Source organism: Arachis ipaensis, chromosome B9, assembly GCF_059453495.1.
Source record: "Arachis ipaensis isolate K30076 ecotype BB chromosome B9, ASM5945349v1, whole genome shotgun sequence".
Classification (NCBI taxonomy): domain Eukaryota; kingdom Viridiplantae; phylum Streptophyta; class Magnoliopsida; order Fabales; family Fabaceae; genus Arachis; species Arachis ipaensis.
In genome coordinates, this window is record NC_142444.1 from 105,493,445 (window position 1) to 105,519,619 (window position 26,175).

General features: G+C 40.1%; 1 non-coding gene across 1 annotated transcript; it reads left to right on the top strand.

Moving 5' to 3' along the window:
- Positions 1-16,341: 16,341 nt before the first annotated feature.
- Positions 16,342-16,445, top strand: LOC148545773 (small nucleolar RNA R71). Its single transcript, XR_015901104.1, has one exon. It is a non-coding gene; the product is annotated as a small nucleolar RNA R71 (small nucleolar RNA).
- Positions 16,446-26,175: the final 9,730 nt, after the last annotated feature.

A 26,175-nucleotide genomic window follows, 5' to 3' on the forward strand; every position in this document is an offset into this window, starting at 1 on the left:
AATGAAAGGTGTGGATTGATGGTGTAGGCTAATAATGAACGGATGGGGTTTAGCATGGGATGGGCACAAGGATCATCACTTTTATGATGGGGTTGGTTCGGTCTCCAAGGGTTTTATTCTTCCAATGTTGCATGGCAATATTTCCCAGTGCATTCCCTTTGAAGACATGTGTATAGTTCCTTTTTGTGAAGTGGCCGAATTCCCCTCTTCATTTGTCCCATCCTTTCTCTTCAATCCTTCCTTCATTTCCTATACAAGACAAGGGAATGAATTTGAAAGTTAGCGGCAAGATTAGAAAGTGGAATAACTACTTTTAAAAATTTTGTTTTAACTAAGTAAGTGCTATTCATGAATGCAAACCAACTGACTATTTAATTGTCCATGTATGCAACATTGGTGACACCAAACTTAGTTTGTGGCTATATGGTGTAAAAAAGATTTTTGTTCAAGGCTCTGAGAGTAACACAATATGAATTACATTTATGTTCTCTTAGTCTGCCTTGAACACCAAACTTGTTGTTCATTATATGTTGCATACAAAGATTCATTTAAGTGTTTGTCAAAGTTGATTTGGAATTCAGGAACCTTGCTTTATTAACTACTTTAAACAACCTAAGAAGAAACTGAAAGGATATAAAGCATATAAAACATGGGTTGCCTCCTATGAAGCGCTTCTTTAGCGTCATTAGCTTGACATTTTTTTTTCTTTTTCAAGGTGGTTGGTAATGCTTCAAGTTTTCCTCTCTCGCAGTGAATCTATCTCCATTGGTTTCATTAAGAATCTCCACATGTTTCAAGGATAGAATTCTGCTGATGGTATAGACTTTAGGTAGCTGAGATGGAATGGTGGGTAGATGAGGTGGAATAACTGGGAAATGGGCAGATATTACTTTGTCCCCCAGAGAGAAGTCTTCTGTAGGAATCTTCTTGTTCTTCCATCCCCTTGGTGCCTTCTTCCTTGTTTCTTTTAATGCTCTCCTGCTCCTTGTGGCTTCTTTTCCCAGGGAGATTTTGTTGCTGGTCTCATATGACTCTGGTGGTTTTAGCTCCTCTTGGGTTTCCTTTAGCTGTGGTGGCTTCTGATTGTATTGCTTGTCAACCAAAGGGATTCCCAGGGTTATTGTTTGTGCTTTAGTGCTTGTCTCTTCCACCAGTGCCTTATTGTGATCCTCTTTTGATTCCTTGTTTTCTTGATCTGCTTCTTGTGAGGGTTTGAAGACTTTGAAGGTAAGTTGTTCATCATGTATCCTCAGTATTAGCTCTCCTCGCTCCACATCTATAAGTGCTCTGGCTGTAGCTAGGAATGGTCTTCCTAATATGATTGGATGGAGGTAACTCTCTTCCATTTCCAATATGACAAAGTCTGCGGGAAGGAAGTAGTTCCCAACCTTTACCAACACGTTTTCAACCACTCCTACTGCTTGTTTTTGAGTTTTGTCAGCCAGCCTGATGACTACGTCTGTGGGCATTAGCTCATTGATCTGCAGCTTCTTCATGAGGGATAGAGGCATTAAATTAATGCTTGCTCCCAGATCACAGAGTCCCTTATCAATCACTATTTCTCCTATGGCACAGGGGATGTGAAAACTCCCTGGATCCTTCCTTTTTGTAGGCAACTCTAGTTGAATGAGAGCACTGCACTCCTTATTCATTACTATTGTTTGCCCTCCTTTGAGTGAGCTTTTCCTGGTCAGCAGCTCCTTCATACACTTAATGCATGAGGGCATTTGTTGGAGAGCCTTGATGAATGGTATGTTTACATGGAGAGATGCAAACATGTCGAGAAACTTTGAGTATATTCTCTTTTCTACACCACCCTTGAGTCTTTGGGGAATACGTGCATAGAGGTTCAGAATCTCTGAAGAACGGATGCTTGACGGTTTAGAATTCAGAATGAATTTCCGTTGTAAGTATAGTTTCTAAACCAAGCAATCATCCTTTCTTACAAACGTTTTGGTTGTCACAAGTAACAAGCCCAATAAAATTTATAAACCGAAGTATTCAAACCTCGGGTCGTCTTCTCAAGGAATTGCAGGGAGGTGTTTTTATTATTAGTTTTGGAAAACAGTTTTTTTGGGTTTTGAAAGGTTTGAACAAGGAAAATAAATTGCAAGAATTAATAAATTAATATCTAATAAAACTCTTGGCAAGGTATGAAAATTCGGAAGTCCTATCCTAGTTACTCTTATGAGAATTGAGTTTAATCCCACTTAGTTAACCTTTACGAAAGCAAGGGAAAGTCAAGTGAACTAATTAGTTAGATCCCCAAGTCCTAGCCAACTCCTAAGGAAAGACTAGAGTTAGTGGGATTCAATTCAATTAGAGAAATTAATCAACAATCACGATAAGGTTGATAACTCAAGAGCCTCTAGTTAATCAATTAAAGCCGAGAATATAAAAAAGCTAAATAAGAATCATAAATCTGAAATACCTCAATTTATATCAAGTAAAGAAAATCCTAACATGAATGGTTCATAAGCCAATTTGGTAACATAAGTAATTAAATAAAAGCATTAAAGTATCTGAGAATAAAAGAGAAATATAAAGTAAAAGGAATATTGAACCTGAGAGGAAGTTGAAATAATAAAGCTGAAATAATAAGAAATCCTAATTCCTTTAAGAGGAATCCTAATCCTAAAACCTAAGAGAGAGGAGAGAACCTCTCCCTCTAAAAACTACATCTAAATTCTAAAAAGTGAATGATGATCTCCCCTCCATGAATGGATGCATTCCCCTACTTTATAACCTCTAATCTGTGTTTTCTGGTCTTGGATCTGGGCCAAAAGGGCTTCAAAAGTCGCTGGGGGCGTTTTCTGTAGTTTCTGGTGTGTGGCGTCTGTCACGCGTCCGCGTAGGTCACGCGGTCGCGTCATCTGGGAGTTTTCCTTATCACGCGTTCGCTTCGCTCACGCGTACGCATCATTTGCGTTCTGCTCAAGGCACGCGTCCGTGTCGCTGCCCTTTTCTTCAAAACTCCATTTTTGTGCTTTCCTTCCATTTTTGTATGTTTCCTTTCCATCCTTTAAGTCATTCCTGCCTTATAAAGCCTGAAAGCACTTAACACACAAATCACGGCATCGAATGGTAATAAAGGATGATTAATTTTAATATTTCTAAAGAATAGAAAACATGTTTTTCACATATATCACTCAATAAAGAAGGGAAAGTAAAACCATGCAAATTACATGAATAAGTGGGTGAAGGATTGAATAGATCACTTAAATTGAGCACAAAATACATCATAAAATATGGGTTTATCAATCTCCTTCTGTGTAGTTTTGATTTCTTGGTTACTCTCTTCTTGTTTATGGTGCACGAATTGTGAATCACACTTTTCACAACTCGTACCACTGACCAGCAAGTGCACTGGGTCGTCCAAGTAATACCTCACGTGAGTAAGGGTCGAATCCCACGGAGATTGTTGGTTTGAAGCAATCTATGGTTATCTTGTAAATCTTAGTCAGGAAGTCAATTATGTTTATCAGTTGAATTGCAAATAAACAATAGAGCATGGATCAAAGGTTACTTGTTATGCAGTAATGGAGAATATGTTGGAGTTTTGGAGATGCTTTGTCTTCTGAATCTTTGCTTTCCTCTGTCTTCTTGTTCACGCACGCACTTCCTCCTATGGCAAGCTGTGTGTTGGTGGATCACCGTTGTCAATGGCTACCTTCCATCCTTCCAGTGAAAACTATGCTCACGCGCTCTGTCACAGCACGGCTAATCACCGGTTGGTTCTCGATCCGGTTGGAATAGGATTTACTATCCTTTTGCGTCTGTCACTAACGCCCAGCCTTCAGGAGTTTGAAGCTCGTCACAGTCATTCAATCCTTGAATCCTACTCGGAATACCACAGACAAGGTTTAGACTTTCCGGATTCTCATGAATGCCGCCATCAGTTCTAGATTATACCACGGAGATTCTGATTAAGAGATCTCAGAGATACTAATTCAATCGGATATAGAACGGAGGTGGTTGTCAGGCACACGTTCATGGGTTGAGGAAGGTGATGAATGTCACAGATCATCACCTTCATCACAGTTAAGCGCGAATGAACATCTTAGATAGGAACAAGCGTGTTTGAATGTAAAACAGAAATACTTGCATTAATTCATCGAGACACAGCAGAGCTCCTCACCCCCAACAATGGGGTTTAGAGACTCATGCCATCAGAGAATACAAGGTTTAGATCTAAAATGTCATGAGATACAAAATAAGTCTCTAAAAGTTGTTTAAATACTAAACTAGTAGCCTAGGGTTACAAAATATGAGTGGACTATGATGGATGATGCAGAGATCCACTTCTGGGGCCCACTTGGTGTGTGCTGGGCTGAGACTTAAGCAATTCAAGTGCAGAGGCCATTTGTGGAGTTGAACGCCAGTTTTTATGCCAGTTTGGGCGTTCAATTCCAGCTTTTGATCCTTTTCTAGCGCTGGACGCCAGAATTGGGCAGAGAACTGGCGTTGAACGCCAGTTTACGTCATCTATCCTTGTGCAAAGTATGGACTATTATATATTGCTGGAAAGCCCTGGATGTATACTTTCCAACGCAATTAAGAGCATGCCATTTTGAGTTCTGTAGCTCCAGAAAATCCACTTTGAGTGCAGGGAGGTCAGAATCCAACAGCATCAGTAGTCCTTTTTCAGCCTGAATCAGATTTTTGCTCAGCTCCTTCAATTTCAGCCAGAAAAATACCTGAAATTACAGAAAAGCACACAACTCATAGTAAAGTCCAGAAATATGAATTTTTCCTAAAAACTAATAAAAATAAACTAGAAACTAACAAAAACATACTCAAAACTATATGAAATTATCCCCAAAAAGCGTATAAAATATTCGCTCATCACAACACCAAACTTAAACTGTTGCTTGTCCTCAAGCAACTAGATAAATAAAGTAGAAGACTAATAGGTTGAGAAGCAATAATATCTCAGAGTTTTTGATTGAAGCTCAGATTCTAATTAAATGAGCGGGACTAGTAGCTTTTTGCTTCTGAACAGTTTTGGCATCTCACTTTATCCATTGAAGCTCAGAGTGATTGGCATCTATAGGAACTTAGAATTCAGATAGTGTTATTGATTCTCTTAGTTCAGTGTGATGATTCTTGAACACAGCTTCTTTCTTGGCTGTGGCCCTAAGCACTTTGTTTTCCAGTATTACCACCGGATACATAAATGCCACAGACACATAACTGGGTGAACCTTTTCAGATTGTGACTCAGCTTTGCTAAAGTCCCCAATTAGAGGTGTCTAGAGTTCTTAAGCACACTCTTCTTTTTGCTTTGGACCTTGACTTTAACCGCTCAGTCTCAAGTTTTCACTTGACACCTTCACGCCACAAGCACATGGTTAGGGACAGCTTGGTTTAGCCGCTTAGACCAGGATTTTAGTCCTTTAGGCCCTCCTATCCACTGATGCTCAAAGCCTTGGGATCCTTTTCATTTGCCCTTGCCTTTTGGTTTTAAGGGTCATTGGCTTTTTCTGCTTGCTTTTTCTCTCTTTTTTTTTTTTTGCAAGCTTTGTTCTTTGCTGCTTTTTCTTGCTTCAAAAATCATTTTCATGATTTTTCAGATTATCAATAACATGTCTCATGTTCATCATTCTTTCAAGAGCCAACATATTTAACAGTCTTAAACAACAAATTCAAAAGACATATGCACTGTTCAAGCATTCATTCAGAAGACAGAAAGCATTGCCACCACATTTAACTAATTAGAATTTCTCTTATTAAACTCGAAATTTTATTGCCTCTTATTCAAAAGATCTACTACTTTATTCATGTTTGCTGATGATGAGAAAAATAAACTATAGCTTAATTGGAGATAAAATCAAAATAGATACTAATTACTACTATATGACTTCTAAGGTAAACTTTTATAAGGACACTGTCACAGAGTTAAGGCAGAAATTGGAAATTAACAACCTTTATTCTGGGGGCACGGGGGTTCCTCTGATCCTTGGGGTGCTTGGTCCTACAAGAGAAGACTTTTGGCGCTTCAGTTCCCTTAAGTCACGCCCCTGCTTCTCTTGTTCTTTAAACATATAGGTCAGCATTTGACTGTGTTCCTTCTGTTCTTTTATTATTTGCTCCATAGCTTCCCGTATCTTGGTAACGGACGTCTCAAGATACTCCCAGTATTCAGCTTGAGGGATCTCTGGGAGGAATTCCTGTGCTCTCTTCTTGATGGGATCCTCCTGTGCTTGTTGTTTTTCCATTGATGCTTTGGTGATTGGCTTTTCAATTAGGATATATTCAGTTATTCCCATCCTTACTCCAGCGTCCTTGCAGAGCAGAGAAATCACGCTTGGATAAGCCAACCTGGCCTCTTTTGAATTTTTGTTAGCAATCTTGTAGAGTTCAGTTGAAATCAGCTGATGAACCTCCACTTCCTTTCCCATCATGATGCAATGGATCATCACTTCTCTTTTGACTGTGACTTCAGAACGGTTGCTAGTAGGCAACAGAGAACGCCCAATGAAGTTTAGCCATCCTCTGGCGACTGGTTTGAGATCCTCCCTCTTTGAGTTGATTTGGGACACCCTTTGTGTTGGTGGTCCACCTGGCTCCAGGGATACATATGTCCTCTAGAATCTTTTCCAGGTCAATGTTTGCTCTCATCATCCTCCTGTTGAAGGAGTCTGGATCATCCTTTAGCTGAGGTAGCTTTAAGATCTCCCTGATCTTGTCAGGGGTAGTATGAACAATCTTCCCTCTGACCATGGTCCGAAATTCATAGAAGGCAATTCCAGATAGTTTTTGCTTGTCAGTCTGCCACATATTAGCATAGAACTCCTGGACCATGTTCCTTCCTACTTTCGTTTCAGGATTAGCTAAGACTTCCCAGTTCCTGATTCGAATTTGCTCCTGGATCTCCGGATATTCATCTTCTTTCAGATCGAATCTAACTTCCGGGATCACTGATCTCAGACCCATTACTTTAAGATAATGGTCTGAATGTTCTTTAGATAAGAACTTCCCTTGATTCCAAAGTGGTTTTGGAACGCTCTCTTTCTTGCCTCTTGGAGTGGGTTGTTTTCCTTTAGGAGCCATGATCTTAGTGATCTCGGATAAACACACCAAACTTAGAGGTTTGCTTGTCCTCAAGCAAAAGAAAAGAAAGGAGAGGGATAGAAGGAGAGCTAGGTGCAATTGTTGATGGAGGAGGAGGGAGGCCGAACCCAAATTTAAAGGGATGGGGGGGTGGGTTTTCGAAAAATTGGAAAAGATAAGATAAAAAGATTGAGTTGAAAAAGATAAGATAGAAGATATAGTTTAATTTTGAAAAGATATGATAGATTTTTGAAAAAGATAAATCTGAATTTTGAAAAAGATAATATGGAGGTTTGAAAAAGATATGGATTAGTTGAAAAGATTTTAGAGTGAAAAAGATAGATTTGTTTTCAAAAAAGATTTGAAAAGAGTTGGATTGTATTTGGAAAGATGGATTTTTAGAAATTAAGGATTTTAGAAATCAGGGTTCTCGACATGTTCATGTAAAAATCATGCATTGAAGCATAAAATTTGAAATTAAAATGGAAATACGTGTGAAAAAAATGAATTTGGCTCCTCCCTGCCTTCCTGGCGTTTGAACGCCCAAACACTGCCTGTTTTGGGCGTTTAGCGTTCAATTGCTGCTCTCCTGGGCGTTCAACGCCCAGCTGCTGCCGTTACTGGCGTTCAACGCCCAGTGGGTGCCCCTTTCTAGCGTTGAAGGCCCAGCTGCTACCATCACTGGCGATCAGCGCCCAGTGGATGCCCATTTTGGGCGTTGAACGCCCAAAATGCACTTTTACTGGCGTTTTCTTGCCAGTGAGATCTTTTTCTCTGTTTTGTGTGCCGAGGTCTTCTGTAAATGATTATTTACCTTGTTATCAATGAACTCTATATAAACAAATAAAAATAAAAATAGATATAGGGCAAAAATGCTTAGAGGATTGTTGCCCCATGGCTGGGTTGCCTCCCAGCAAGCGCTTCTTTATTGTCTTTAGCTGGACCTTGCTGAGCTTTTAATCTAGCTTTAGCCTTGAGCATTCTTGCTCAATGTTGCCTTCAAGATAATGCTTGATTCTCTGTCCATTGACAATGAACTTCTTATCAGAATCAATATCTTGAAGCTCCACATAACCATATGGTGACACACTTGTAATCACGTATAGTCCCCTCCACCGGGATTTCAGTTTCCCGGGGAATAGCCTGAGTCTAGAGTTAAACAACAGGACCTTCTGTCCTGGTTCAAAGATTCTAGATGACAGCTTTCTGTCATGCCATTTTTTTTATTTTTCTTTATAAATCTTGGCATTTTCGAAAGCTGTGAATCTGAATTCCTCTAGCTCATTTGGCTGGAGCAATCGTTTTTCTCCTGCTAATTTGGCATCAAAGTTTAGGAATCTGGTTGCCCAGTAGGCCTTATGTTCCAGTTCCACGGGCAGGTGACATGCCTTACCATACACAAGTTGGTATGGAGATGTCCCTATGGGGGTCTTGAATGCGGTCCTGTAAGCCCACAGAGCATCATCCAGGCTCCGTGCCCAATCCTTTCTACGGGTATTTACTGTCCGTTCCAGGATTCTCTTTAATTCTCTGTTAGAGACTTCAGCTTGCCCATTGGTTTGTGGATGATATGGAGTGGCCACCTTGTGGCGAATTCCATACCGAACCATGGCAGAGTAAAGCTGTTTATTGCAGAAGTGAGTGCCCCCATCACTGATTAGTACTCTAGGGACACCAAACCTGCTAAAGATATGTTTCTGGAGGAACTTCAGCATTGTTTTAGTATCATTGGTGGGTGTGGCAATAGCCTCAACCCATTTTGATACATAGTCAACTGCCACCAGAATATAAGTGTTTGAGTATGATGGTGGGAAAGGTCCCATGAAGTCAATTCCCCATACGTCAAACAACTCAATTTCCAAGATTCCTTGTTGAGGCATGGCGTAACCATGAGGCAGGTTACCAGCTCTTTGGCAACTGTCACAATTACGTACAAACTCTCGGGAATCTTTATAGAGTGTGGGCCAATAGAAGCCACATTGGAGGACCTTGGTGGCTGTTCGCTCACCTCCGAAATGGCCTCCATATTGAGATCCGTGGCAATGCCACATGATCCTCTGTGCTTCTTCTCTAGGCACACACCTACGGATAATTCTGTCTACACATCTCTTAAAGAGATAAGGTTCATCCCACAAGTAGTACTTTGCATCAGTAATTAATTTCTTCTTTTGTATCCTGTTGTACTCCTTGGGTATGAACCTTGCAGCTTTATAGTTTGCAATATCGGCAAACCATGGTGCTTCCTGAATGGCGAATAAATGCTCATCAGGAAACGTCTCAGAGATCTCAAAAAAAGGGAGGGACGTCCCTTCCACTGGCTCTATCCGGGACAGATGATCAGCCACTTGGTTCTCTGTCCCTTTTGTCTCTTATTTCTATATCAAACTCTTGTAGAAGCAATACCCATCTGATGAGCCTGGGTTTTGAATCCTACTTTGTGAGTAGATATTTAAGAGCAGCATGGTCAGTATACACAATCACTTTTGATCCTACTAAGTATGATCTGAACTTGTCAATGGCGTAAACCACTGCAAGTAGTTCTTTTTCTGTGGTTGTGTAATCTTTCTGGGCATCATTTAGAACGCGACTGGCATAATAAATGACATGCAGAAGCTTGTCATGCCTCTGTCCCAATACTGCACCAATGGCATGATCACTGGCATCACACATTAGCTCAAATGGTAATGTCCAGTCTGGTGCAGAAATGACTGGTGCTGTGACCAGCTTAGCTTTCAGCGTTTCAAACGCCTACAGGCACTTTGTGTCAAACACAAATGGCGTGTCAGCAGCTAGCAGATTGCTTAGAGGTTTTGCGATTTTTGAAAAATCCTTTATAAACCTCCTATAGAATCCTGCGTGCCCCAGAAAGCTTCTGATTGCCTTAACATTGGCAGGTGGTGGTAATTTTTCAATTACCTCTATTTTTGCTTGATCCACCTCTATTCCCTTGTTTGAGATTTTATGCCCAAGAACAATTCCTTCAGTCACCATGAAGTGACACTTTTCCCAGTTTAAAACTAGGTTGTTTCTTGGCATCTTTTCAGAACAAGTTTCAGGTGATCAAGACAGGAGCTGAATGAGTCTCCATATACTGAGAAGTCATCCATGAAGACTTCCAGAAATTTTTCCACCATGTCAGAGAAAATAGAGAGCATGCATCTCTGGAAGGTTGCAGGCGCATTACATAGCCCAAAGGGCATCCTTCTATAAGCAAACACTCCGGATGGACATGTGAATGCTGTTTTCTCTTGATCCTGGGGATCCACTGCAATCTGGTTATAGCCTGAATAGCCATCCAAAAAGCAGTAATAATCATGACCTGCTAGTCTTTCTAGCATCTGGTCTATGAATGGTAAAGGAAAATGATCCTTTCTGGTGGCTGTATTGAGCCTTCTGTAGTCAATACACATGCGCCACCCTGTAACTGTTCTTGTAGGAACCAGTTCATTTTTTTCATTATGAATCACTGTCATGCCTCCCTTTTTTGGGACGACTTGAACAGGGCTCACCCAGGGGCTATCAGAAATAGGATAAATAATCCCAGCCTCTAGTAATTTGGTGACCTCTTTCTGCACCACTTCCTTCATGGCTGGATTTAGCCGCCTCTGTGGTTGAACCACTGGTTTGGCATTATCCTCCAATAGGATTTTGTGCATGCATCTAGCTAGGCTTATGCCCTTAAGGTCACCTATGGACCACCCAAGAGCTGTCTTGTGTGTCCTTAGCACTTGAATAAGTGCTTCCTCTTCCTGTGAACTTAGAGCAGAGCTTATGATCACTGGAAAAGTATCACCTTCTCCTAGAAATGCATATTTCAAGGATGGTGGTAATGGCTTGAGCTCGGGTTTAGGAGGTTTTTCCTCTTTTAGAAGAAATTTCAGAGGCTCTTTCATGTCCTCTGAATCCTTCAAATCAGGCTGAACATCTTTAAAGATGTCTTCCAACTCTAATTCGAGACTCTCAGCCATGTTGATCTCTTCTACCAAGGAGTCAATAAGATCAACTTTCATGCAGTCTGTTGATGTGTCTGGATGCTGCATGGCTTTGACAGCGTTCAACTTGAACTCATCATCATTGACTCTCAGGGTTATTTCCCCCTGTTGGACGTCAATAAGGGATCGTCCAGTTGCTAGGAAGGGTCTTCCTAGAATGAGAGTAGCACTCTTGTGCTCCTCCATTTCCAGCACAACAAAGTCAGTGGGAAAGGCGAATGGCCCAACCCTGACAATCATGTCTTCAATCACGCCTGATGGGTATTTAGTGGAGCCATCAGCAAGTTGAAGACATATCCGGGTTGGTTTAACTTCTTCAGTTAAACCAAGCTTTCTGATAGTGGATGCAGGTATTAGGTTGATGCTTGCCCCAAGATCGCATAAAGCTGTCTTGGTGCAATCACCTTCTAATATGCATGGTATCAGAAAACTCCCAGGGTCTTTAAGCTTTTCAAGAAAGCTTTTCAGAATGACTGCACTGCATTCTTCAGTGAGGAAAACTCTTTCTGTTTCTCTCCACTCCTTTTTATGACTCAAGATCTCTTTCATGAACTTGGCATAAGAAGGTATTTGCTCAAGTGCCTCTGCAAATGGAATCTTTATTTCAAGAGTCCTTAGATAATCTGCAAAGCGAGCAAATTGCTTATCCTGCTCCTCTTTCCGGAGTTTTTGAGGATAAGGTATCTTGGCTTTATATTCCTCAACCTTAGTGGTTAAAGAAGCCTTTTTAGAGGGGTTGTTATCAGCACTTGTGTGTGTCTGGTCCCTCACTGGCAATTGAGTGCCAGAGTCAGAAGCTGGAGTGAAACTGGACGCCAGCTCCTTGTCTGCTTCTGGCGTCTGAACGCCAGAACTGTGCCCATTTTGGGCGTTCAACGCTGGATTCTGCCCTATTTGGGCGTTCAACGCCAGATTCTTGCCCATTTCTAGCGTTGAACGCCAATCCTGCCTTGTTTCTGGCGTTGAACGCCAGTTTTGGGCATGGTCTGGGCGTTCAGCGCCAGCCTTCCACCAATTCTCTGGCGTTTTAGCGCCAGAATTATTTTTCCCTGGGCTCTTACTGTCCTCAGTTGAATCTTTGGTGGGTTGCTCATTTCTTGACTTTTTGATGCCTTGAGGTGGGGTATTTAATGTTTTCCCACTTCTTAATTGAACTGCTTGGCATTCTTCTGCTATTTGCCTTGATAGCTGCTGCTTTGTTTGCTTAAACTGTTCGTCCATATGTATATTAGCTATCCTTGTCTCTTGTAGCCTGTCCTTGAATTCAGCTAGCTGCTTTGTTAGAAAATCCAATTGCGGATTGAATTCAGCAGCTTGTTTTACAGTACTGAATTCAGCAGTTACTGTTTCAACCTCTTCATTCATGGAAGGGTTGCTGCTTAGGTACAGATGCTGATTCCTGGCAACTGTATCAATGAGCTCTTGAGCCTCTTCAATTGTCTTTCTCATATGGATAGATCCACCAGCTGAGTAATCTAGAGACATCTGAGCTCCTTCTGCAAGCCCATAGTAGAAGATGTCTAACTGAACCCACTCTGAAAACATTTCAGAGGGGCATTTTCGTAGCATCTCTCTGTATCTCTCCCAGGCATCATAAAGAGATTCATTATCTCCTTGTTTAAAGCCTTGGATGTCCAGCCTTAGCTGTGTCATCCTTTTTGGAGGGAAATATTGATTCAGGAATTTTTCTGTCAGCTATTTTCATGTCCTTATGCTGGCCTTAGGTTGGTTATTTAACCACCTCTTAGCTTGATCTTTTACAGCAAATAGAAACAGTAATAGTCTGTAGACATCCTGATCTATTTCCTTATCATGTACTGTGTCAGCAATCTGTAGAAACTGTGCCAGAAACTCTGTAGGTTCTTCCTGTGGAAGACCGGAATACTGTCAACTTTGCTGCACCATGATAATGAGCTGAGGATTCAACTCAAAGCTACTGACTCCAATGGAGGGTATGCAGATGCTACTCCCATATGAAGCAGTAGAGGGGTTAGAATATGACCCCAGAGTCCTCCTGGACTGTTCATTTCCGCTTAGATCCATGATGGAGAAAGGGAGATGATGTAAGATAGAAAAAATATTTTTATTTATTTATTTATTAATTTATTTCGAAAATAAAATAAATCAAAATAGAATAAATAAAAATGAGTAAAAGATTTTCGAAAAAGTGAGGAGAGAGAAAGTGGTTATGAGATTTTAAAAAAAAAAGATATGATGATTTTTGAAAAAGGTTTTAAATTTTGAAATAAAAATCTGAATTTTTAAAGGTATATTTCGAAAAATTGTTTTCAAAATAGAGAGAAAGGATATTTTTTATTTTTAAGAGGAAGGAGAAAAACAATAAGATGGCATAAGATTTAAAATTTTTTTAGATCTAATGCTCCTTATTTTCGAAAATTTTGGAGGGAAAAACACTAAGGAACACCAAACTTAAAAATTTTAAGATCAAGTCACCAGGAAAACTCAAGAACACCAAACTTAAAATTTTTAGAAAACCAAAATAAATTTTCAAAAAACACAGCAAAATCAACAAGAAAACACCAAACTTAAAGTTTGGCACAAAATTTAATAGAAAAAATATTATTTATGAAAAAGGTTTTAAAAAGAGTGTACCAAACTGCCACGGGCTTAGACTAACGCTCTAGCCAATTGGGCAGTAAATGTAACACTTGTTTTAAAGAAGGATATTTTTAACCAAGAACAATAATAAGAGACTCTAAACCAAAAAGAAAAATTTTCCTAATCTAAGCAACAAAATAATCCGTCAGTTGTTCAAACACGAACAATCCCCGGCAACGGCGCCAAAAACTTGGTGCACGAATTGTGAATCACACTTTTCACAACTCGTACCACTGACCAGCAAGTGCACTGGGTCGTCCAAGTAATACCTCACGTGAGTAAGGGTCGAATCCCACGGAGATTGTTGGTTTGAAGCAATCTATGGTTATCTTGTAAATCTTAGTCAGGAAGTCAATTATGTTTATCAGTTGAATTGCAAATAAACAATAGAGCATGGATCAAAGGTTACTTGTTATGCAGTAATGGAGAATATGTTGGAGTTTTGGAGATGCTTTGTCTTCTGAATCTCTGCTTTCCTCTGTCTTCTTGTTCACGCACGCACTTCCTCCTATGGCAAGTTGTGTGTTGGTGGATCACCGTTGTCAATGGCTACCTTCCATCCTTCCAGTGAAAACTATGCTCACGCGCTCTGTCACAGCACGGCTAATCACCGGTTGGTTCTCGATCCGGTTGGAATAGGATTTACTATCCTTTTGCGTCTGTCACTAACGCCCAGCCTTCAGGAGTTTGAAGCTCGTCACAGTCATTCAATCCTTGAATCCTACTCGGAATACCACAGACAAGGTTTAGACTTTCCGGATTCTCATGAATGCCGCCATCAGTTCTAGCTTATACCACGGAGATTCTGATTAAGAGATCTCAGAGATACTCATTCAATCAGATATAGAACGGAGGTGGTTGTCAGGCACACGTTCATAGGTTGAGGAAGGTGATGAATGTCACAGATCATCACCTTCATCACAGTTAAGCGCGAATGAACATCTTAGATAAGAACAAGCGTGTTTGAATGGAAAATAGAAATACTTGCATTAATTCATCGAGACACAGCAGAGCTCCTCACCCCCAACAATGGGGTTTAGAGACTCATGCCGTCAGAGAATACAAGGTTTAGATCTAAAATGTCATGAGATACAAAATAAGTCTCTAAAAGTTGTTTAAATACTAAACTAGTAGCCTAGGGTTACAAAATATGAGTGGACTATGATGGATGATGCAGAGATCCACTTCTGGGGCCCACTTGGTGTGTGCTGGGCTGAGACTTAAGCAATTCACGTGCAGAGGCCATTTGTGGAGTTGAACGCCAGTTTTTATGCCAGTTTGGGCGTTCAACTCCAGCTTTTGATCCTTTTCTGGCGCTGGACGCCAGAATTGGGCAGAGAACTGGCGTTGAACGCCAGTTTACGTCGTCTATCCTTGTGCAAAGTATGGACTATTATATATTGCTGGAAAGCCCTGGATGTCTACTTTCCAACGCAATTGGGAGCATGCCATTTTGAGTTCTGTAGCTCCAGAAAATCCACTTTGAGTGCAGGGAGGTCAGAATCCAACAGCATCAGCAGTCCTTTTTCAGCTTGAATCAGATTTTTGCTCAGCTCCTTCAATTTCAGCTAGAAAAATACCTGAAATTACAGAAAAGTACACAACTCATAGTAAAGTCCAGAAATATGAATTTTTCCTAAAAACTAATAAAAATAGACTAGAAACTAACAAAAACATACTCAAAACTATATGAAATTATCCCCAAAAAGCGTATAAAATATCCGCTCATCAGTTTATCTACTGGAATATCTCCAGAGTGTTCTAAGGGTTTCTTCAGCCCTTTCTCAGTCCCCTTATCACTTATAGTGACCATCTTACATTCTTCCCATCTCACTTTCTTTGCTTCACCTCTCGGGTTTTTCTATGTGTCACTTGGGAAGCTGTCAGTTGGTTTGGGAATCTTCTCAGATAGGTATCCCACTTGAAATTCCAACCTCTTGATGGTGTCTCCCTGGTTTTTGATATTGGCTCGCACCTCCTCCTTGAACACCTTGTTGTCTTGGATTTCCTTGCATATGCCTTCAAGTAGAGTCTCAATCCTTGAGAGTCTATCTTCGGATGATGGTGAGTTGAGATTGGAGGGATGAGAAGGGCCATTTTGGTTTTGATATGGATGTTGAGAGGTATTGTTAGGTGGGTGCTGATATGATCTCTGTGTGGAATGTTGGTGAGCTGCATTGTTGTTGGGGTTGTGACGTCTCTGATCTTGGCCTTGATCTTGTTGATTTTTCCACCCAAAGTTTGGGTGGTTCCTCCAACCAGGATTATAAGTTTTAGAGTATGGATCATGGGTCTGCCTGGGTGAATTCCCAATGTAGTTGGCTTATTCCTGGTCACCCTCATCCTCTGCATTCACTCCTTCTTGGGCTGTTGATGAGGTGGTGACTGCTGCCACCTGGTTCCTTTCCATCTTCTTGGTAAGGTCAGCCAGCTGCTTGGTGATCATCTTGTTTTGAGCCAGCAGCGTGTCCATGTTGTTCAGCTCCATCACTCCTCTAGTATTGCCCCTTTCAGAAGCATAGAAGTAATCATTCTCAGCTACAGTCTCAATGACATCTATGGCTTCTTCAATGGTCTTCTTTTTGTTCAGAGATCCCCCGGATGAGTGGTCTACTGCCTTCTTTGATTCGTAAGAAAGACCCTCATAGAAAATATGTAACTGCACCCATTCATTGAACATGTCTGGTGGGCACCTTCTTGTCAAGTCCTTAAGCCTCTCCCATGCTTCATAGAGAGTTTCACCATTTTGTTGCCTGAAGGTTTGTACCTCAGCTCTCAACCTGTTGATTCTTTGAGGAGGGTAGAATCTCACCAAGAATTTGTTCACCACCTCTTCCCAGGTTGTCAAACTCTCCTTCGGGAAGGATTCCAGCCATTTAGCTACTTTATCCTTGAGTGAGAAGGGAAACAAAAGCAGTTTATAGGTGTCAGGATGAACACCATTAGACTTTACAGTATCACATATCCTTAGGAAAGTGGTGAGATGTTGATTGGGGTCTTCTTGGGCACTTCCTCCGAATGCATAGTTGTTCTGGACTAGGGTGATGAGCTGGGGCTTTAGTTCAAAGTTATTGGCATGTATGGTTGGCTTTTGGATGCTACTTCCATAGTTTTCTGGGTTTGGATTGATATAAGAGCCTAGGACTCTTCTCTCTTGCCCAGTATGATTCGCTGGACTTTCTCTGCCATGGTTGTGAGCCTCTTCTTCATGGTGGTTCTTCATATTCTCCTCCATGTTTGGTTCAAAGTACTCTTCCTCCTCTTCAGCACCAATGACTCTCTTTCTTCTTGCTTCCCTCCTTAATCTAAGGTAGGTCCTCTCAGGTTCAGAATCAAAGGAAGTTGAAGCCCCACTTCTTCTACCTGTCATACAACCAACACGGCAAAAAGTAAGAGAGAAATTGAATGGAGAAATTACTCTTGTTAGGAATGCTGTTAGTGTGAGTGGTGCAATATATCAAACAGTTAGTGGGTTGGTTAACTGACTTGTAATTAATGATGAAAAACACAACAAATTGGTGAGGGTTAAAGGGGAGAAAATAAGTAAAACTAAAAGTAAATCACTCAAAAGGAATTAAAACAAAACAAAAAAGAAAAAAAATGCACAATCTAGTTATCCTCCAACTTAATCATTATTGATACAAAATCAATCCCCGGCAATGGCGCCAAAAACTTGATACACGGAAACTTGTCTCTCAACAAATTTCCCTTCAGCAAGTATACCGAATTGTCGTCAAGTAAAAACTCACAATAGAGTGAGGTCGAATCCCACAGGGATTGATTGGTCAAGCAACTTTAGTTAGAAGAATGTTCTAGTTGAGCTAAGCAGAAACTGAGTTGAGAAATTACAGAAAATTAAATGGCGAGAAAGTAAATAACAGAGAATGTAAATGCTGGAAATAAATGGCGGAATTTAAATGGCATAAAGTAAATTTCAGAATCTTAAATGGGGATTTGGGAAGATCAGCATAAAAGTAAATGGCAGATAATAAAGAGAATGGGTAAGATAAGAAATGGGGGATTCATTGGGCTTAGGAGATGCTGTATTCTCCGGATCAAGTTCATTCTCATCTCTTCCTCAATCAATGTATTCATTGATCTCCTTGGCAATCTTAAGTGATTGGATTCCAATTCCTTGGCAACCCAATCTCTCTAAACTTGAACAATTATCCAATTCCTTGATTTGATTGCTCATGAGAAGAGATGAAGTATGGTCACTGATTATACCACATTCATTCCCAAATCAAAGTATTGGTAGGATTATATATCACTATATCCATCCAAACCCTAATTTGGTCCAACATGAGAAAGCATTTCTAGCATGATCTCTTCATTTCTCTTCCAAGGTTCCGAAGAGATCCAAGTATGAATAGCTTCTTTTCCATGACAACTACCCAATTGGATGAAGATTGAAAGCTTTCTAGTAAAATCAAGAGAAAAGAAAGAAGAAGAATAATGAAAACTATTATTGATCCATCAAATTACAACAGAGCTCCCTAACCCAATGAAAAGGGTTTAGTTGTTCATAGCTCTGGGAATGGAAAGCAAAAATGAAAAGTGCATTCTAAAATAAAAACTAGAAGTTGCAGAGAAAGTAAAATATATAGAGTGTAGTTCTCCAAAATGCCCAAAAAAGCTCCCTACTAGTTCAAAACTACTCCTATATATACTACTCTTCTGATCTTCTAGTTGGCTCTTCAAGTCTTGGATATGGGCCTTTGGATCTTTAGTTGAAGCAGTTACAGTCTTCAGTGGGCTTAGCTTTGCTTGCAGAGAGAAAGTGAGTCAGGCATGGTAGCAAGTTAGTTAGGACGTTAGTGGCGTTAACGTTAAGTGTAAATTTGGGTTCGAAAGCGTTAGTGACGATAACCTTTTTCACTAACGCTCCAAACCTAATTGACCCTCGTTAACTTCAACGTTAGTGGCACTAACGTGACCACTAACGTTGGCTCTTGGTCCTTCGCAAATGTTATTGGCATTCACCTTTTACAATAACGCTGCTCCTTACTTCTTTTCCCCACGTTAGTGATCCACGTTAGTGTAACTGACGTGGCCCTTAGCATGGGCATGCCCAAGCTTCGAGAGCGTTCGTGACACTTACCTTTGTCACTAACGCTTCAAACGCCCCTTCTTCCCATATTAGTGTCTGGCGTTAATTGCATTAACGTGACCACTAACGTGGTGGTGATTACCATCTCCAATGTTAGTGACAAAGGTGAGTATCACTAACGTTGGTCCATCATTTGTTCCTCCTACGTTAGAGTTCACGTTAATGTAATTAATGTGACTCTTAACGTGGCCAAGTGTGCCCTTTTTTGGAACGTTAGTGCTATTCACTTTTACCAATAACGTTGGAGCTTCCCTTTTCCTCCACGTTAGCTTCCACGTTAATGCAATTAACGTGGCCACTAACATGGGCTATGATGGATTTCGAAGGCATTATTGGTGATCACTTTTTCCATTAACGTTGCAAGCTAGCTCCCATTCCACGTTAGTGGTCACGTTAGTTAGACTAACGTGGCTACTAACGTGGCTCTTCCTTGCTTCCTTTGTCCTGAAATCAAGCAAATAAAGTGCATCAAAGCTTGGTTCTTGATCATGAGATCATGCATCATCCATTTTATCATTCAATTCATGCATAATTCTCATGAAATCATGTAAAGTTCACAATGTTTTCTTGAATCAAGATGTAAGTGAATATTTACCCAAAACTTGCTTATTTACTAAGAAAGTGCATGAAACTATCCTAAAATAGTAAAGAAAAGGTCAGTAAAACTGGCCAAAATGCCCTGGCATCAACCATCCTCCATGAAATAAGAGAAGATCACAGAGCCATGACAGAAGAGCAACAAAGACAGGGGTGATGGGCGAAAAACGTATCCGCACACAAACTACCAGCAAGTGTACTGGTTCGCATCAAGTAGTAAAACTCATCAGAGTAAGGTCGATCCCACAGGAATTGATGGATCAAGCAACTTTAGTTGCGTAATGAGTCTAGTTAAGCTAATATTTAAAAGACTTTGGTGAAATTAAATGAGCAGAATATAAATTGAAAGAAAATAAATGCTAGAAGTAAAAGGACATAAACATAAATGGGAAAATGTTAAGGACAGAAGAAATAAATCCATAAAAGTAAATAGCAAGAATCTTAAATGACAAGAAATGTAAATAAGCTAAATCTTAGATCGCAAGAAATTAAAAGGGCATAAAATTTAAAAGGGCAATGAAACGTAAACTTGCATGAATTGTAAATTGTATGAAATGTAAATGGGAATTGGGTGCTGGGAAAACTAAAGGAAGCAGTAAACAATCAAAGTAAATTTAGGGTAATTTGAATTGAAGAAAATCAAAGAGAAAGATTCATTAGGGATTGGAGATATCATAATCCATCATGAATCAAATGGGTCTCAACTCCTTTCTCAATCATATGAATAGATCTATGACGGATTGAAATTGATTGGATCCTAATTCCTTGGCAATCCAATCTCTCTAATCACAATCAATCTTGCCAATTCTTTGATCTAATTGTCATAAGAAGAGTTAGAGCACTTTCTCTTATCCATAAGCCACATTAATCTTCAAGACCTCAATTCCTCCCGAATGGTGTTGGTCATGAAAATAGTGAAGGATAGAGCTCCAATTCTAATGCAAGTGATTCCCCTTTCGAGGCTCACACAAGCATTGATCAACTCAAACCTCCTTCCGGATTGAGTGAATTCCAATCAAAATAGAAGTTATCCTATAGGTACTAAAGCGGATTGAGAAGAAGAAGAATTTCATTGATTCATTATGATTATAATAGAGCTCCTCCCCCTAATGAAGTGGGGGATAAGTTCATCATTGTGCAATCAAAAATGAAATGAAAAGTACCAAGAAAATGATTTCAGGGTTTCCCAATTAGGGTCCCTTCTTCCCAGCCTTCTTTCTAACTTAAATTCTATGCTATTTATACACTTTCTTCATTCAGTCTTGAAGTCTTTGGATGTGGGCTTTGGCCTTTGTTGAAGCTAGTTGAGAGTGGGTTTTAGTGACGTTGATGGGGATGTTTGCAAACTAACGTTCATTCTCTGCATGGGTGCCATTTTGTATTGAAGTTGGTGGGAACGTTGGTTACCAACATTTCTGTGCAAACGGTGGCCCAAACGTTGCATGCAAAATCCTTCTGGACGTTGCCACTAACATTTGACCCAATGTTGGTCGTCTGCCCACGCGTGCGTGTCGTCCACGCGTACGTGTCAAAACAACTTTTTGCACGTGTGCATCGCTCACGCGTGTGCGAGACTGGCTAAAATTCACGTTCACGCGTACGATGACGCATACGCATCATAGCATAATTTTTCAACTCCAAAAAATGAAATTTATCAAGAACTTGGGGGTAACGTTGGTTCACCAACGTTTCGTCCAACATTGGCACCATATTTTCTCAACGTTGACAGCAATGTTGGTGAGCCAAATGGCCACAAATGTTGCACCTTGAGCCTGGAACATTTGCCTAGCAACGTTTGAGGCAACGTTGGTGAGCCAACTTTGGCCACCAACGTTGCTTCCTCCTTCATCAGCATTTGATGCAACGTTGGTGAGCCAGCTTTGGCTCCAACGTTGCTTCTTCTTTCTCTTTACCAACGTTTGAGGCAACGTTGGTGAGCCAGCTTTGGCTCCAACATTGCCTTCTCTGCTTCTTCCTTGCCATTCCTCTGCTTCTTTTCACCTATCATCAACCAAACAAATGCATCAAAGCCTTGCCATAATCACAAGATTTTGCATCATTCATAGCATCATGTAAATTCTTGCATAAATCTCATAAAAATGAACATAGTTAACCATGTTTGATTGAATCAAGATATGCATGAAATTTTCATCCAAATACTTACTTATTGCTCAAGAAAGTGCATGAAACCTAATGAAAACTAATGAAAAAGGCTTGTGAAACTAGTCTAAAATGCCTAGGCATCACAACACCAAACCTAAATCTTGCTTGATCCCAAGCAAGGAGTAAAACATAAGAAAGAATGAATGAAAACAGAGAGGATTATGATTCCTAATTAGAAGATAATCAAACTTGGTTCATGGGGTTTCATGCATGACGTCTCTGAAGCTCAACTCTTATTGATTTCTAGGTTTGAGATGTCTCTTTAAGTACTTACTAAGGTGCTGCTGTGAAACCTTTTTATTCATTGATCCTTGGTGCTTTTCTTTTACTTAGAAACTTATTCTTTATTGAGCTTAGTGTTCTGTGTTGAGGCAGCCTTTTAAGGTAAGTTTTCAGTCAACACTCCCAACCCAGTTGGCTTAAGGTGTTGGGTGATGAAGCACCCTTCAGACCTACTAACACAAACCTATCCTCAACACATACACACCACAGACATTTGGCTTGCAATTCATCCTAGAGACATTGATGCCCAGCACCTCTTTGGGTCACTAAATGCCTTGTAATTAGGTTGCTCTTCATGGTGGACTTTTGGTTAATAATCCCGGGTTAGTTAACCCAAGTTACCGAGTGTTAAACACTCCTTAGAACCTAATCATCCAAGCAGATCCTAATACAAATAAACACCACTGGCGTGTGTCTCAAGGATCAAGCTATTAATTCCTAGCTTATTCATTGTTTCTTTCTTTTTGGCTGCCAACGTTGGTGCTGGCTGTTGATGGCCTCCAACTTTACCACCAATGTCGGCTTTTCTTACCTTATTTCTTGTTCTTTCTTTCTTCCAAGGATTTTTTTTTTCACAAAGGTTTCTCAAACAGCAACTAAGTTCATATTTTAGAGGACATTCTACCCTTTATCTTTATTGGTGAACTTGCTAAGTAATCAAACATGTACCACCACCTAACCTTATTCTATTTCCTACCAAATTGGACTATTACTCTTTCTGTTTCATAACATTTTTCTTTTATTCAATCAAAAAGGGACCAAAGCATACATTCAAGCAAGATGAGGATGAAACAAACACATAGACTAGAACACTTAAATGACAGTTAAAGGAAACAAACAGAATATAAACAAAGATAAACTAATTAGTAGGGGTACATTTAGACTTCTAATCAAAACACTTCAAAGCATAACAGTTAAGCAATAATACAACCTTTTGGTGTTTTCCTGCTTAGTGTTTCATCATCCTCCTTAGCTTTTGTAGTCTTTTTGGTGATGATGCATAGTCCTTCCAAGAAGTTGAATGACATTCTGAAATAATGGAGGAAGTTGCTTCTCCCTCAAACACTTGAAAAATGGTTAGCATGCATGAGTATTTGTAGGCTTTTGAACATACTTTGGTGTGTGAACACCAAACTTAGTTTCTTGCCAATGTCTATTACGCAGCAGATTGATTACATACATGCAACCTTGTGATTTTATTAAGTACTAGCTATGAACTAGAAGTTGAATAACTGTTAAGTAATTTCCCTGATTGTTTTGGAGTTTATGACTGATGTTGCTCTTTGGAGGGTTACAATCATAAAATATATGGTGGAACACCAAACTTAAAATTACACAGTCACCCTTTTTAAACTCATGTTGGTGTGCAACACCAAACTTAACTCCTTGCAATACAGGGAATCCTAACTTTTTATTGAAACAACTAGGAAAAGAAAGTTACCTCTAGTTGGGTTGCCTCCCAACAAGCGCTTCTTTATATTGTCACTAGCTTGACATTAGTTCTCTGTTAGGGTGGCTGATGGTCATAGTGTCTCAGCTTGTCCCCTCTCACTGTAAGCTTCCTTCTTGTGCATTGATGGACAATCTCTATATGCTCCAATGAGAGTATTCTGGTGATAATGTAATATTCGTCAGAATGTGGAGATGTTTCCAACTGTTGGTAAATTAGCTTCACTTTATCTCCCTCTAAGAACCTTTCAGTTGGAATTTTCTTGTTTTTCCTCCCTTTTGGAACCTTTCTCTTTTTCTTCTTCCCTTTCTTTGATGATTCTCCTTTCTTGGCAGCAAGCTTTATGTCAGGGGCCTTCTTCTCAGTGATTGCTTCTGGACACTCTATTTGCAATTCTTCCTCAGATTTGATGTTCTCATGACCCTTCTATTTTTCTTCAATGTATTTCTTCCTTACCAAGGGTGAGTATATTAGTGATTCATTGGGCTTTTCCTTCCAATTTAAGTCCTCCTCTTCAATCCTCATGCAGTCTTTCCTTTCATAGGAGGTTGCATTTCCTTGAAGACGTTAAGAGTTATTTGTTCATCATGTGCCCTTAGAATCATCTCTCCTTTCCTTACATCTATGATGGCTCTTGCTGTGGCTAAGAAAGGTCTTCCTAATATGATAGAATCACTTCCTTCTTCATCCAAATCTAGAATCACAAAATCTGCTGGAAATATGAACTTTCCCACCTTAACTAGGAGATTATCTACCACTCCATTAGGTATGATGAGCGACCTATCTGCTAGTTGTAAAGACATTCTTGTAGGCTTCACCTCCTCTATGGATAGCCTTCCCATCATAGAGAGTGGCATTAAGTTTATGCTTGAGCCTAAATCACACAAGGCCTTATCAATTGGCATGCTGCTAATGGTACATGGTAGAAAGAAACTTCCAGGATCCTTGAGTTTTGGTGGTAGGCCTTTCTGGATCACAGCACTACACTCTTGAGTTAGGATCACAGCTTCTTTTTCTTTCCAACTTCTCTTCTTGTTGATGAGCTCCTTGAGGAATTTTGCATATAATGGAATTTGCTCTAATGCCTCAGCAAGTAGGAGATTGATTTCCAGCTTCTTGAAAATCTCCAAAAACTTGGGGAATTGTTAATCTTTGATCTCTTTATGCAGCATTTGAGGGTATGGTAGAGGAGGGGTGTAAGGCTTTACTTCCTTCCTCTGTTCTTGTGGTTGCTCCTCTAAGACTTGCTTCCCCTTCTTTGAGGCTTGTGATTCCTCATTCTTCTTGGGACTCTCCTGGTCCTTCTCTTCAACTTCTTCCTCTTTCTTACTACCAACTTTGTCATTCTCTAGTGTCCTTCCACTTCTGAGTTGAATTGCCTTGCATTCTTCCTTGGGATTAGAGATAGTATCACTTGGGAAGGAATTGATTGGCCTTTCAGCTGGTTGTTTGGACAGTTGCCCAATTTGCCTCTCCAGATTTCTCATGGAAGCTTCATAGTTCTTGTTGGTCATCTCTTGGTTCTTTATAATTTTCTCCATCATCATCTCCAAATTGGAGATTCTTTAGGATTCTTGTTATGGTTGTGGTTGAGTGTGGGATGTTGATGGTTGATGGAAGTTATTTTGGTTAGTTGAGGGATTATTTGGTAGATAGAAGGTGGATGTAGGTTGATTGTTTTGGGGTTTTCTATATGGATTTTGGTTAGTGGGTTGATAGTTGTGGTGGTTTGTGTTGTAGAGGTTGCTTAGATTGGAGTTTCTCTGCCATGAATTCTGGTTTTCTCCCAACTTCAAATTTGGGTGGTTCCTCCATGAGGGGTTGTAAGTGTCCCCATGGAATTCATTTTGTCCAGATCCTTGGTTGTGCATGTATTGAACTTGTTTATGTTGTTGTTCTTCATAGCTCTCCTCATTTTGCCCCCACACCATTGGAGGTTGATTGGTTGTGCTCAGAAGAGTAGAAGTATTGGTTTTTGGCAACCATGTCTATGAGATCATGTGCCTCTTGTGTAGTCTTCATCATTTGCAATGATCCTCCTGAAGAATAGTCTAGAGCCTCTCTTGCCTTCATGTCTAGACCTTCATAAAAGTTTTGGAGCTCAACCCACTCACTGATCATTCCCTCTAGGCATCTTCTAATTAGTGCTTTATATCTTTCCCAGACTTCATATAATGACTCTCCCTCTAGTTGTTTGAAAGTTTGCACATCAGTTTTAAGCTTGATAATCCTTTGAGGGGGGTAGAACTTGGCTAAGAACTTGCTAACCAAGTCATCCCAGTTGGTGATGCTTTCTTTCGGGAAGGTTTCTAGCCAATGAGAAGCTTTGTCCCTTAGAGAAAATGGAAACAAGAGTAGCTTGTAAATGTCAGGGTGGACTCTATTGATTTTGACAGTGTCACAAATTCTCAAGAAAATAGAGAGATGTTGGTTTGGATCCTCTGAAACACTTCCTCTATATTGGCAATTATTCTGAACTAGAGTGATAAGTTGTAACTTGAGCTCAAAATTATTAGCATGGACATTGGGAGTAAGGATACTGCTCCTATAATTTCTTGGGTTAGGGATGGTGTAGGAGGCTAGAACTCTCCTTGGAGGCTGGCCATTGTTGTTGGCCACATCCTCTGGTGGATTGTGGAGGTTATCCTCCATCTCTTAATCTCCCTCTTCGGACTCTTCTTCTCCAATCACCCCCTTTCCTCTTGCTTCACTTCTTAGTCTCAAATATGTTCTCTCTGGTTCAGAATCAAAGGAGGTGGATGCACCTCTTCTACCTCTTGGCATACACAAACACAAACAAATCCAAAAACAAAAATAGAACACTCTATTGCTAGAGTAATGTTAAAGTTAGCAGAAATAAAATTTCAAACAATTAGTAGGCCTAACAAAAACAAAGAAAAATGCTTAATC